Here is a 15753-nt window from a genome sequence, read left to right on the forward strand (position 1 = left end):
AATAATAATGTTCCTCTCAAATGTACCTCCTATTTCCTTGGCCAAATGTCTGCCCCAGGACCTTTGTCTATTGTCTCTTTTCTCTGCTCCTATCTACTTGTCCTGCCACCCACTTCACAGCTGCCCCTGTGCTATATGACCCTTGTACGAACCTTGGCTGGTGGGGACCACTGCCGCGGAAGGTAATGGTACTGATTCCTCTGCTGTGGCTTCCAAATAACAGTGCTTGCCCTTCTCATTCTTCACACCACAGTTAAACCCAGGTGAAACTTTTAACTAGACTTCCTGAAGGCTTGGGAGAGAAAGAGAGAGGGGAGGGATAGAGAGAAAGAGGGCAGGGGGAGAGAGAGAGAGAGAGATTGAGAGAGAGAGAGAGATTGAGAGAGAGAGAGAGATTGAGAGAGAGAGAGAGAGAGAGATGCATGCCACCACTCCATTCCCCACCAAAACAAAACACACACACACACACACACACACACACAAGAAACCTTAAAAAGATTATCCCTAGGTTACATGCTATGCCATAAAAATATTCTTAACAACAACAAAGAGCCCAATATTACATGGACCCCATTCTCTTAGTTTGATAAAACACATTTAGAAATCAGAAATACAAAGAAATTGCAAAAAAAACCCATACATTTTTTAATTAATTAATTAATTTTGGACTGCATTGGGCCTTCATTGCTGTGCACGGGCTTTCACTAGTTGTGGAGAGCAGGGGTTACTCTTCGTTGCGGTGCGTGGGCTTCTCATTGCGGTGGCTTCTTTTGTTGCGGAGCACAGGCTCTAGGTACATGGGCTTCAGTAGTTGTGGCACACGGGCTCAGTAATTTTGGCTCACAGGCTCTAGAGCACAGGCTCAGTAGTTTGTGGTGCACGGGCTGAGTTGCTCCGTGGCCTGTAGGGTCTTCCCGGACCAGGGCTCAAAGCCATGTCCCCTGCAGCGGCAGGCAGATTCTTAACCAATGCGCCTCCTGGGTGGTCCCCTCATACATTTCTATATTTAAAAATCCTCACACTCCTAAATTATCTATGAGTTAAACAAAAAATCATCATAAAAATTATAAAATATATAGCACTAAATGAATAACATGGAAATTAGCATATATCAAATGATAGGAGATGTAGCCAAAACCATTCTTATAATTAGCTCAAGAAACCCTGAACAATCTGAATGGATGAAGTGGTAAACATAACAAAACTCCTGCTTCATTTAGGGAGCAATGCCAAGTAGTTAGGGTTTTTTACAGATAAATTTTGCCAAACTTTCTGGAACTAATAATCTTTATACACATTGTTGCTGAGATCTGCAAAGGTCATACCTCATCTCCCTCTGTTACCATTTCTTCTTTGAGCCTATCTGTGAACTCTTGTTTTAGAGAAGCCACAGTTTATTTAATGTATGTGGTTTCATACAGAATTATTTACTGAAAACTTTTAATCATTTCAGATAATACTAATGTATACCTTAGTCTGTCTTTGCTTATCGTTTCTCTTCTTTTCTCTTGAAATATTTTTCCCTTAAGTCCTAAGCTGGCTTGTTTTGTTTTGTTTTAAATTGTTGCTTCTCATGTTTGAATGAGGGTTTCTTCCTGGATCAGCTATTTCCAAGAGAGGAGAGTTGGGAAGGAACCAAACGGTGCTGACAGCTTAGACTTTGGTTCCTTGGTCTGTTGTCTGTGAATATTTTCTCATCAACATTCCTCACCAGGGAGTTTAATTCTACTCAGAGCAGGTGATCTTCCTAGCTTAGATTCAAGTCCCACGTGTGACCAGCCTTGGTGGGTTGCACAACACCTACCATTTCTCCATGCTTTTGCCACGCCATCAGCCTTACTGCAACAATGCCCTGTCTTCTCTCTTCTTGCAGCCCGCCCCTCCTGCCCCTCCAAGATGTCAAAAGAGTGCAAGGAAATTTGCACAGCCCGAAGAATCAGGATTTCTGCTCCACATCTGCAGTGGCAGGTGACATGCGTCCTCACTTTGACCTGTTAAGCTGCTTATCTTCATTTGTATGGCTTGGGGTTACAGTGTTTCATATTTTTAATGAAGAAGAAATTTCTTTGTTTTCTATTCTCTTGGTTCCTTTTGTTGGATTCAGGGAGGAGAGGGAAGAAGAGATATGCTTATACCACCACCTAAAACTGGGAGACCCATCATTGTCGTAGTGACCTAGGACTGTAAGGCATAAGGATTTTCTATCTCACAGATCCACACCTAAGTAATATGTCCCAGGGAGATGGTGTAAGAAATTTTGCCTTTTATTTAATTTAGGGAATTTATTTAAGAAGTAAGTAGAATAAAATATGAGTTAGGGCTGGGTGTATGTCACTACTAATTTTTAAAAAGTGATCTTAAGCCAGATCAAAATGTTCTCATAGCTGGGTCAAAACAGCCTCATCGTAATGTCCTTGATATTAAAGCAAGCATATCAAAACACAGAAGCATCCAAATGTCATGTGCCTGCTGGTAAAGTGCTGAGTGGAGACTGTGGGGGGAATGAACTTTATTCTTTTGTAGGCATGAGCATCTCATTCCAAAGAAATAGGTTCATAATCTCGAAGCAGGTGTCATAAAGGTTGCTTGTCACACATATAAACTTTTCCAAACTCCTACTGGGTTTGCACAAAGGTTTGAAAAGAATATCAACCATGACTCTGCTTGTGCTTCACCAGGCCCTTGGTTAGGACTATTAGGTTTATCCTAAATAATTACAAAAAATACCAAAACCACATCTCTCTTTCTTAATGCACATCTGCCTCTGGGCATGTTGGAGGTCATTTTGCAGAGTTACTGAGAGACAGAATTCATTAAGGTTGACCTGCCAGTGATGACCAATCACAGACTTGGAAATCAGGATTCCCATTGGGACAGTGGGCTAGTTTACATGTGATTAATGTGGCTAGTTTACTTTAGATGTTCGTTAAAAAATCCCTGACTCAAAATACCTCTCTTACTGTCCTTCCTCCTATCCCTTGAATCTCCATACTGTCATTCCTTAAATTATAGGCATCTGAAGTGTTCTTTGAATTGAATAGAAGGGATACATAGTGAAAAAGAGAAGGGCATGGCTCTTGGAATCAGACAACTCTAAGTTCAAATTCTGACTTTGTTGTTTACTAATTGTTCAAATCTCAATTTCCCCAATTGTATGAAGCAGGAATAATAACAACTACCTTGTAATATTGTCAAGAGGAATAAGTAAAATAGTTATGTATGTTCATTATGGTTAGCTGTGAAAATATATAAACAGAATCACATACTTGCATAGTTAAAAGCATAAGCCTTCCTGTTGCTATAGTAATTCCAAGGGCACATCTGTATCAAGGTCCACAAACACAATTATGTTAGCAAAACACTTCGACATAGTTACACTTTACTTTGAATACTTCAAGTTGACGTCTGAAAGTCCTTTGAGCAAAAGTATTTTTTAAAAAGTCTTATTTCTATCAGAAGAGCACACTCTCCTCCAACTGTTCCTCAGAAAATACAGGAAATGAGGGCTTCCCTGGTGGCGCAGTGGTTGAGAGTCCACCTGCCGATGCAGGGGACATGGGTTCGTGCCCCGGTCTGGGAAGATCCCACATGCCACGGAGCGGCTGGGCCCGTGAGCCATGGCCGCTGAGCCTGCACGTCCAGAGCCTGTGCTCCGCAACAGGAGAGGCCACAACAGTGAGAGGCCCACGTACCGCAAAAAAAAAAAAAAAAAAAAACCAAATAAAAATTCTAGAACTGAAAAGTTTAACATCTGAAATGAAAAATTCAACAAATAGGCTTAATAGAAAATTGGAGAGGACAGAAGAAAGGATTGATAAACTTGAAAACTTTTCAGTTTGAAAAACAGAGATAAAATAATTGAAATTAAGACGCTCAAGCCTCAATGACCTGTGGGAAATATCAATTTGTCTCATATATTTGTAAATGGAATCTCAGACAAAGAGGGTAAGAGAATGGTACGAAAAAAATCTTGAAGATATAGTAGTCTAATTTCCCTAATGTAGGGAAAAACATCAACCTACAGACCAAAGAAGCTTAACAGGTCGCAGCTAGTTAAATAAAAAGAATCCACAGCTAAATTACATCATAGTCAAACTGCTAAAAATGAAACAAAACAAAAATCCTGAAATCAGTCAGGAAAAACATGACACATTACTTACAGTGAAGAGTATTTGAATTAAGGCCAACTTCTCATCAGAAATATAAAAGGAGAGAAAATTGTAGAATGACAACTTTAAAATGCTGAAAGAAAAAAAAATCAACCCAGAATTCTATGTCCAAGAATAATATCATTCATACATGAGGGTGAAACACTTAGTTCTCAGATAAACAAAAGCTGAGAGAATTTGTCACCAACACACCTGCATTGCAATAAATAGTTAAGAAAATTCTTCAAATTGTAAGAAATACCATATGGAAAATCAAATATACAAGAAATAATGAACACAAGAAACAGTAAATAAGTGGACTAATATAAAAAACTAGTCTATCATTTTCCTCTTAATTTCCTTAAATGAAAATGTCTATCTAAAACAAAAAAATAATGTCATTGCAGGGAGTGATTTTTTAAAGGTATATAGAAGTAAATGTCATACCACTATAGCAGGAATGAAGGGGTAAATAGAATTATATTATGATAAGGTTTTTGTTTGCTTTTTGTTGCACAGCATGTGGCATCTTAGTTCCCTGCCCAGGGGTCAAACCTACACCCTGTGCATTGGAGGTGCAGAGGCCTAACCACTGAACCACCAGTGAAGTCCCTATGATAAGGTTCTTATGTTAAGAAGTGGTGAGAGTAAACTGTGAAGTGTGGAGTAATACCTAAAGTAGAAAAATATTAAATCTAAGTATATTTTGTTAAGTATGCATGTTATAGTCCTCAGAGCTACCATTTAAAAATGTAATACATGAAGTGAGTTTTAAAACTAATAAAGGAAACAAATGGAATAATTAAAAAGTTGAGTCACCCAAATAAAGGCAAGAAAAGGATAGCAAAGGAACAACAGCAACAAAGCAAACAAAAAAAAACCAGATGGGACAAATAGAAGACAAATAGCAATATGGTAGATTAACTCCCACCATAACAAAAATTATACTAAATGTAAATGGACTATATATTCCCATTAAAAGGAGGAGATGGGCATATTGGAATAAAAACAAGACCCAAATATGTTGAGCTGCACAAAATGCTCCTTAAATATAATGACACTGAAGATCTAAAAGTAAATCTTCAAGTTGAAAGTTGAAAAAAGATAGACCATGCATACAGTCAGCATTAGAAAGCAAACATAAATGAGTATACTAATATCAGACAAAACAGTCTTTAAGAAAAGTAGTATTACCAGGAGGGACATTTCATAATGATAAGCAAAAAATAACAATTTTAAATGTGGAAGCCTATGATAATGGAGATTTAAAATACATAAAGAAAAACAATCCTCTCTCAGTAAATATTTTTTGAAAATAGGTTCATGATAAAGAAGTTATGAATACAGATTTAACCAACTTGACCTAATTGACATTTACAGAACACTATACCTGAAACTTCAGAATAAACATATTTCCAAGTGCATATGAAACCTTCATAATATTTGATGAGTCATAAAATAAGTCTTTACCTATATATAGCAAAATGAATTATTCTCTGACAACAATGAAATTATATTAGAAATAAAAAAGTAATCTAGAAAATCTTGAAATAATTCAAAATTAACAAACTTGTAAATAACTCATGGTTCAAAGTAGAAATCACAATGGAACTTTAAAAATATTTTAACTAAAATAAAATAAAAGCACACTATTTTAAAATGTGTGGGATTTCACTAAAGCCATGCTTAGATGAAAATTTATAGCTTTAATTGCCGAAACTGGAAAAAAATTATTTAAAAACAATGATCTGTTTCTATCTCAAGAAGCTGGAAAAAGAAGAGCAAATTATTTAAACTTGTACATAGAAAAAAAGAAGTAATAAATATAAAAGCAATAAATAATACAATACAGAAAAGACAAAAAATAGAGAAAAATCAATCAAAACAAACACTGGTTCTTTAAAAGGAACAATAAAGTTGATCAACCCCCAGCAAAATTGATAAATCATCAATTGATAATAGAAATTCTCAGCAAAATAAGAAAAGGAACTTTCACAATTTGATAAAGTGCATATAAGAAATATTTACAGCTAACATCATACCTAATCATGCTACACTGAACACTTTATTACTAAATTTGAGAAAAGAACAAGAATACCTGCCCTTACCACCTTTAGTAAGCATTGTATTGGAGGTCTTAGCAAATGTAATAAGGCAAGAAAATGAAACAAAAGGCATAACCCTTGTTAAACAATAATCAAAACTGTCTTTATTCACAAACCACATAATTGTCCTCACAGAATGTCCTAAGGAATCTAAAAAATATTATTAGAATTAATAAGTAGATTTTACTTAGCTAAGAAGTAATATATACAGTTTATATGCAAACATCAACTGTATTTGTGTATATTAGAGAAGAAACCTTGGAAAATAAAATTAAAGACTCATTCTATTTAAAAAAGCATAAAAATTTAAATATCGAGAATAAATTTAACAAAAGGTATGCCACACTTCTACACTGCTGAGATAAATTAAAGCTAAGTAAATGAAGAGCTATACCAAGTTCATATATTTGAACACTCAATATTGTTAAGATGTTCTTTCTATCTAAATCGATCTCTATAAGCAGCAATCCAATCAATGACTTAGTGGGCTTTATTGAAATATGGAAATACAAAGACCCTAGTATAGCCAAAACAATTTTGAAAGAAAAATCAAAATTGCAGGGGTTATACTTCGTGATTTCAAGACTTAGTGTAAAACTTCAGTAGTCAAGAAAGTGTGGTATTTATATGAGGTTATATAATTAAATCAATGGAACAAAATCGAGTCCAGAAATAGACCCACAAGTATATGATGAATTGATTTTGACAAAAATGTCAAAGCAATTTAATACGGTAAGAAGAATCTCTTCAACAAATGATGATACAACTGAATATTATCAAGGAGAACAAGTGCCTCACTCACTCACAAAAGTTAATTCAAGGTGAATCACAGACCTAAAGGTAAAGTGAAAACTATAATGCTTCTAAAAGAAAATGACAACCATAAAACCCTGCAATCTTGATAAAGGCAGATATAAATAGACAATAAATGCACTAAACATAAAAGAAAAATTCATAAATTGGACCTTGTCAAAAGTAAAAATCTCCTGCTCATCAAACGATCATTAAGAAAACAGAAAGGCAGGACAAAATTAGAAGAAAATATTCGTAGTATATCTCATGAAGACCTTGTATCCAGAATATATTAAGAACTCTTACAACTCAAAAGTTTGTTTTGTAAACAGATTCTTCACAAACTAAATTATATAAATGGTTATTAAGGACATGAAAAGATTCACTATCACTAGCCATTGGAAAAGTGTGCATTAAAACTACAATCAGCACATTACACATATTAGAATGACTAAAATTTAAAAGATTAAGAACCTCAAATGTTGGTGAAGATGTGGAACATCTGGAAATCTTATCATTGCTGGCTGGAGTGTAGATGATAAAGCCATTGTTGAAGAACTGTCATCTACTGTTTTTTTTAAGTTAAACATGTCATCCTATGACTCAGCATTTCCACCTCTAGGTATGAATTTACCCAAGAGAAATGAAAATATATGTCCACAAGAAGGCTAGTACATGCCTTTACTTTACTCTTACTCTAAAATGAAAACAATCTAAATGTCTATCAACAGATGAATGGATAGACAAATTGTGGTATATTCATATTACTTCTCAGCAACAAATATGAACAAATTGCCGATACATTAAGCAAGATGGATGCGTTTCATGGACATTATGTTGAGTTAAAGAAACCAAACACAAAATAGTACACACTGTATGCTTTCATTGTTAGGAAGTATCAGGAAAGGTGAAAGTCATCTATAGTGATAGAAATTATATTAGTGATTCTTAGAGCAGGGAATGGGGTGAGGAAGTACTAATTAATTGCAAAGAGTCATGAGTGGACTTTCTGGGTTAAATAAATAGTCTGTATGTTGCTGGATTAGGGACTACATGGTATATACATTTCTCAAATATCATCAAACTTTATACTTAAAATATCTACAATTTATTCTATGTACTATTTAAGTTCTACCTCAGTGTAGTTTCCCGAATGAAAAAATAAAAATCAAATAGCACAGTAGCTAGCATACAGCATTAATAAATATTTATTAGTTTAACAAATAATTTAGCTTTTGCTAGGTGCTTCGAGATAAGAAGATGGAATGACCAATTTTCCTTGTTCTATCTTTCAAGTCTTTTCAGTTCTCAAAATTTTAGGTGCAAAATACTACCCCACATAACTTTGTTACACTCACAATATAGAGAGTTATACAGACAGAAACAGAAGAGTCAGGGAAGTTGCCAGAACAACTCTAGCCCAAATTTCCCTGAGAAATACCATCAAAGCATTAATAATAATGTTTCATTCACCTCTATATACCTGACACATGTTAGAGAAGCCAGCATGTAACCAGGTTGATGAATCACAGTGAATGAATGAATGAAGGAGTGAATGACAGTCCATATAGCTAATATTAACTACTACCTTATAGTAGTTAGGCTGAATTCTCAAACACTGTTGGCGCATGTGCTCAATTTGGCTATACTCCTCACTACTCTTGTCTATGACGACACATAAGCAAGGGAAACAGGCCTACTTTTTTGGGATAGAGTTTCATGTCCTATTTAATATGGTCCCCACTGAATATTTGTCAAATGTCAACAAATATCACATTTGTCCTTGTGCTCAGCTTGCTCTGAATAATCTTTCAGAGTAGAACAGACCTCAGAGACTAATTTGACTCCTTCATTTTCAGATTAAAACCCTTGGCCTCAAAAAGTGAATTGTTTGGGATTACACGGAGTGTTGATAGAAAATCCAATTCTATTAAAATCCTAGTTTGGTATTTTTACTGGCCTGAAGTGCTCACTATTAGAGAAAAAAAGAATCTCTGACCATCATTTAGAAAGAGAGAAAGAGAGAGAAGGGGGGAAGGAAGGAAAGAAAGAAGAAGGAAGGAAGGAAGGAAAGGAAGAGAAGGAGGGAGAGATAGAGGGAGGGAGAGAGGGAAGAAAGAGAGAAAGCAAGCAAGCAAGTCCTTCCTTGGCTTGCCAAAGCCCTATCACAAAGATAGGAAGAATGAAAGGCCCAGGGAGTAGGAATACAGCAGTCATTTCAGAGCCTAGTTCTCCAATGTTTTGCTTGCTTCCAGACGCTGTTCTTTAAGACTAGTCCAAATCCCTTCCAGGGCTGTGTGACTGTGCTAATTAATTGTTAACTTTAGCCTTGTATTAAAAAGCTGCAGGGCTGGAAGCCAAAAGAGGAGTATTAAAATATTAAATAGCCCTTAAGCCTGGGGCACACGCTGATTAGCAGCAGGAGGCAGAAAGACTATTTCCCCTGGTACTGAGTGGCTAAATTAAGGAAACTGAGTTTGTTACACTCCTTTTGAAATGCTCCTTCTGACTTGTTTCCATTTTCAAAGGCTGGACATCAAAGAATCAGAGCCCCCTCGTCAGCACCATTTTGGATCATCCAGTTCCCTATCATACATACTTACAGTGCCTTGAGAATGATGTGATCATTTCCAAATGAGGCCAAAATTCATTAGATTAAGTGAAAATTGGGGGTGAAACAGATTTAATGCCATTCTTTGCATGGAGCTAAAGTACGATTGAATCCATAAAAAGACCAACGAAACAGGCTCAAATGTAGCCACTCTGCAACCCGTGGTAGATACTACTAAATGACAGTGTGTTGATTTTGATAATTAACTAGGAATTTCATTTGTCTCCTTGCTGGCTGATAAACTACAGATCAGAGGAAATTCTGGCAGAGGAAGAGGAACAGAAAATGCTTTAGCAAAGACAGTTTGATGCCCTTTGCTCTCATTGACTCATGTTTTGAAAATTGTGTTGGGGACTAAGGGAGATATTTCAATAATATTAATGTTGACTGGGGTGAATCATTGTTCTCTGTATGTCATTAAAAGGCAGTGGGTGGAAACATACAACGTGCCTCTTGCCAGAGACTAAAGTCTTAGGAGGGAGAACTTGGTATGTCCCGCTTGTTCTACAAAGAAAGGGGAAAAAAGTATTAGAGAGATCCTTAAGCAAGTATATGCTATGTTCTCATCAAGAGTTTCTGTGAGAATTTTCATCTCATCTTTGACAATACTTCTAATCATGTTCTGAGTGCATTTACAAATATCCAGTGAAAACTAGTTTATTTTTCAAATGGAGATGCCTTCACTTTGATTTTGGGCACTGGAATAGAAAGGTACACTTTTCTTATAGAACAAAGTCACCCAGTAACTGTAAGCCACAAGAAATTCCAGGACACATCTCCAAGAAAAATGATGCTCTTCAAAACATTGCATCTGTCAGTCTCTGGGTAAGAAGTCATTCGCTCCTTATTGGGCCCACCATGTAACCCATGCTGTGTCGTAGGATGTATGACAGGAACTGTTTTGAGGGCTTTACAAATAGTAAGTCATTTAATCTTCATAACATCTCCATGAGGTGAGAACTGATATTATCCCCATTTCACAGAGTACACTGAGCCTTGCTGTGGATAATGAACTTGCTCAAATTGCACAGCTGGTGAGGATTGAAATTGAGATTCAGACCAGATTGACTGGCTCCAGAGTCCATGTTCTTAAACATAATACCTTCCCAATGTCATCCTGACAGATTAGAAAATTAGGTTGGAAAGAAAGATGCTCCTTGCACTGACAAGTTTTGAACCACGAATGCCAGTGATGCCTGCTTACTTTTAGAATCACTCATACAGCTCTGGATTACTAAACGCTTGAACTCATATTTGCCCATTAGTAAAACGGGATAACAACACCTAAGCTTTAATGTTACTGGGAAGATTAAATAATTTAGGGTACATGTAAAGTGCCTAAAATTTAGTTTAGCAAATCTTTATGTTTGTTGTACCTTTACCAGATGCTGGGGAGACACATATGAGTGAGACATGGCCCATAGGTTGTTGGTTCCAAATGGTAGTCCTCAGGCCATAACCACCGGCTTGGGTGATGTCAGAAACGCACAGTCACCAGGATTCTTGTCAGAAATGCACAATCTCAGCCACGGCTCCAGACCCACAAAAGCAAAATCTACATCTTTAACACCATCCCCCATAATTTGTGGGCATATTAACATTTGAGAAGCACAACGTGATAAACACATGGTTCACCGCCTGCCGGTTTGTTTGCCTATTTCTCTGTAACCTATATGTACAAGGTCCTCTCAAACAGGATTCTCTGGGAAAGTACTAATTTCAAATATTTCTTTTTTTTTTTGGTGGTACGCGGGCCTCTCACTGTTGTGGCCTCTCCCTTGGCGGAGCACAGGCTCCGGACGCGCAGGCTCAGTGGCCATGGCTCACGGGCCCAGCCGCTCCGCGGCATGTGGGATCTTCCCGGACCGGGGCACGAACCCGCGTCCCCTGCATCGGCAGGCGGACTCTCAACCACTGTGCCACCAGGGACAAGCGTTCTGGTCTCATGTTTGGAAAAAATGATCTGTGTATATGTTTTGTGTCTCAACATTTTCCAAATTTTTTATGCTACAAAAATGCCTTTAATCTTAACTAATAATTCCATCTTCTGCTCCGTCTGTCTTGGTTCTGCCTGGCCACATTCCTGAGGGGGTTTTCTGGGGGCCGGCCTTGGGATACAGTGCTAGATCTCATGGTAGAGTTACACAATGCAGTCTTCTTTGGAGCACTCAATTCCGTCTCCCAGAGCCCCTCAACGGGGCAGGGAAACCTCGACTCAAATATACACAGAGTTTCAAAAGTTAAAATATAGCCAAAAAACTGAAATACCAGTTCATATCATTAAGAAAGTACAGTGGGATAAGGAGATAAACAAGTAAAAAAGGAACCATAGAAATAGATATGCAACATGGGAGAGGGTTTTGAGATCATCCAAGACCCTGGAGGAGCTCCAGAAAGCACAGTTTCTTAGGAAAAAGAAACAAATGCTGTTTCCTGGTGGACAATGGTATAAATCAGAACAAAAGGAAAAAACCACAAGGTATTTCTTGGAGGTGAAATGGCCCCATGGATGGGATTGCATTTGGGGTACCTTAAAAAAGAATATCTGAAAGTTACTCTCAGCAATAGATTGCTATGAATGACAGGTCCACAGACAAGTTCACCAAATCCTACAGTCTATCTACGCTGAATTTCCCCCCTTATACCTTTAAAGTACAACTAAAACTGAACATTGCAGTTTGATATGCAAAGAGCACTGGTCTGGGACTCAGGAGAACCTAAGTTATTCATGGCTGTGCCGTCACCTGGCATTTAACCTCTTTGTGTCTCAGTGTTCTCATCTCTTAAATATGACAGTTTGACAAGTTGGTCTCCACAACTGCTCCAATTCTAAGGTTCTCTGATTTAAAGATTTCACAGTCATCCTCCTTGCAAGGTGCCCCAGGCCCCAGAGCCACTTCTTCTTGCTAATGAACCACACCTGTTGTCCACATTTGCTCATTTCTGCTCAGAGTATTCAGCACACAGAGCATCACCACAGTTCTTTGTCGTTTTAGCTTGTTAGAAGACAGTAGCTCCTGCTGCAAGGAAGAAGTGAAGGAATCTGTTGGGTTTTGGGGGAAAAAAGAGAGAATTAGCATTAGGAGAACAAAATGAGGAGAAGAAAGAGAGAGAAAAATGGAAAGGAAGAGTAGTCAGAATGTTCCACAGAAGTATGGCCCTGATCAGGGGAGAAAGATTACCATTAGGAGGGAAGGAAAGAAGGATGGAAGGAGGGAAGGAAGGAAGGAAAGAAGGAAGGAAGGAAGGAAGAGAGGAAGGGAGGGAGGGAGGAAAGAAAGAACCAAAGTGTCAGAGAGGAGGGAGGGAAAGACTGAGTCCAAGTAGGTGTCAAGTAAAGGGAGTAGTCATTTAATTTATCCCATCCTCATTTCTACCTCTGCAGTAGACATATACCTCAAAACCCAAAACACAAGCCTTGTTAGAAAACAGTAACCCAAGCAATGATGTTGCTTAATGAAGACGAAATTGGCTTCTTACATCTAATGTTCTTTTCAGTGAAATGGCCCAATTTTGATTTTGAAGATAATGCCAACTTCCCTTCTCCCTCCCAGGAGAATTTGCTGTTTTCATTTGGTATCTTGAATAGTCCTTGCTGCTACAAAAGGCAGAGTTCACATTTATTTAAGAAAAGTGCTGATTTCATGTGGTTTGACACAAGAGCGGTGTTTTAGCTGGAAGCCCAGAGCCACAATCGATTTCAAGGAAACCAGGTGCTATTGACAGAGTACTCCCTGCTACACTTTCTAGAAGCAAGAAATTCAGCTGAAAACAAGATATGCTGGCGTCTGTCAAAGGAGCAGCTGGCGGGCTTCCCTGGTGGCGCAGTTGTTGAGAGTCCGCCTGCTGATGCAGGGGACACGGGTTCGTGCCCCGGTCTGGGAAGATCCCACATGCCGCGGAGCAGCTGGGCCCGTGAGACACGGCCGCTGAGCCTGCACGTCCAGAGCCTGAGCTCCACAACGGGAGAGGCCACAACAGTGAGAAGCCCGCGTACCGCAAAAAAAAAAAAGGAGCAGCTGGCAAAGAAATTAAAATATGATGGGGGAGCCAAGACCTGCATCCCTCCCATGCTTTGACGTAAAGTTATTGTTTGATCTTGAGAAAGTCAAACTCTGAACATTAGTTTCCATACAGAAAGATGGAAAAATATCAGGACTTATTTCCTCAAGGATGTTGCAAGTTTCCATCAATCTCCTTAGAAATATGCATTGTCTTAGTACCTATGACTTTCTCCTTCCTGATATTCTCCACCAAATAAGAAATATTTTCCTCTCACTTTTGAAAGGCTTGAAAATTGCTTTACCTTGATATGTCATTTCCAATTCAATTTGAAGAAAATCAAATACATTTCAGTAATATAAGGAGAGATCTTACTGCATAGGAATTGGAAAAAAAAAAAAAAAACCTTGAAACTTTACTTGGTCTTCAAGAGAGAGACTAATCAGAATTGATACAATGGTTACATTATAGAATTCAGAGAGAGAAAATTGGCTTCTTTCTTTCATATTTCACTATAAGTAGGAATTGCCCAGTACAATATTCAATTGACATAACAATTTTGTACATATAATGGTACTTCTAAAGTATTTAAACTGAGTTGGTTTTATTTAAATCCTTGTTTACATGGTCACTCTACTTAGTAAATCTTTTTTTTTTTTTCTCCAGAGTGAAAGCAGCAGAAAAATATCAGGCAATAGTTTGGGCAAATTATCACAAAATTTGAACGTGGAGTCTTAATTTCTAAGATTTCTCACCAAATCCTGTAATTAGAACAGGAAAGAGATCTTAGAAAGAGATCTTAGAGAACATTTTCCTCAAATTTTTATTTCACAAATAGAAAAATTTTAATTCATAAAATCAAGTTAATTGCTTTCAGTTATATGAACAATATATGGAAGTGTCAGAATTTGAAACCCCTTTTCATTAAATTATCCTGTCTCATTGAAAGAGGTTCCTTATTACTAGTGAGAAAAAAATATTTCCACGGATAGTTCCAAGATGGGTTGGGGTTTACAATGGCCACAGTCAACTCTTGACATCAACCAAGAGGAAGTTGTAAGTTACTTTGTATCGATAAAAATGAAGAAAAGAATGTCTAACAGTAAAAAAAGGATGTTAGTAGGGCAACATTATTGGCTCTTTTTTTGTTGTTGCTTGCTGCACTTTCCCTCCCTACACTAACAATGTGGCACTTTAACTAGGGGACCTCTGATTGCTGTTCCCTTAATATAAGCAATGCCTTCTCCAACTGCTACTTTCAACTTCTCCCTTATCATCCAGGACTTCCAACAGCTCACTCTTTTGCTGGCGTCACATCCTTCCAGGTCATCTTCTAGGCAGAGGTTCAACTTACGATAACCCTAAGCAGGCTCTATTCTAGGGTTCCGTATCTGGTGAGAGGGAATCATACCTCTCTAGTCCACATTCAGTAGAAGTACAGCTCGCTCCCAATGCAACCTTCTCTCTCTTTGCTCTGCCATCTCCAGCCAGTCTCCTACCTAGAGTAGAGTCACCACTACCTGAATCCCCAAATTCAATGTCAAACTCTCTGAGCAGTTCTCTTGATGCTTTTTCTCTCACCGAGCTTAAAGTGAAAGAGATGCACTCCCTCATCTCTTTAGGGTGAGGTTGCACAGCACGACAAAGGCCTTCTCTATAAAGTCCTCATTGCAGGCCACTTCCATCTCTTTTCATTAACTCATCTGAGCTTTGGGTTTTAGTTTATAAAATGGAGACAATCATATCATCAAACTTTCAATAGTGTTCTGAGGATTACATGAGATTAATAATGTGTCAGTACTTTGCAAAGCATAACCTGCTAGACACATTTCAATTATTACTATAACACTAATTATTTCTCATTGTAGAGTCATCCAAAAATTCAGCTAATTTTTAATCAAATATAGATCCGATATTTGCCCCCAAGCCTCTCTCTATCTTTTTACTGACTTCCTTCATTCGTGTTTCTTCCCTAAAATCCAACCCCATTTTAAATGTGCTAGTGGTTAAAGTACAAAGATAGGGATGTACTGAAACAGTCTGTAATTTGCAAATCCCCACATAAATCTCTGATTTCAGGGTTTTCTAATCGAAC

This window comes from Globicephala melas, chromosome 7 (genome assembly GCF_963455315.2).
Source record: "Globicephala melas chromosome 7, mGloMel1.2, whole genome shotgun sequence".
NCBI lineage: Eukaryota > Metazoa > Chordata > Mammalia > Artiodactyla > Delphinidae > Globicephala > Globicephala melas.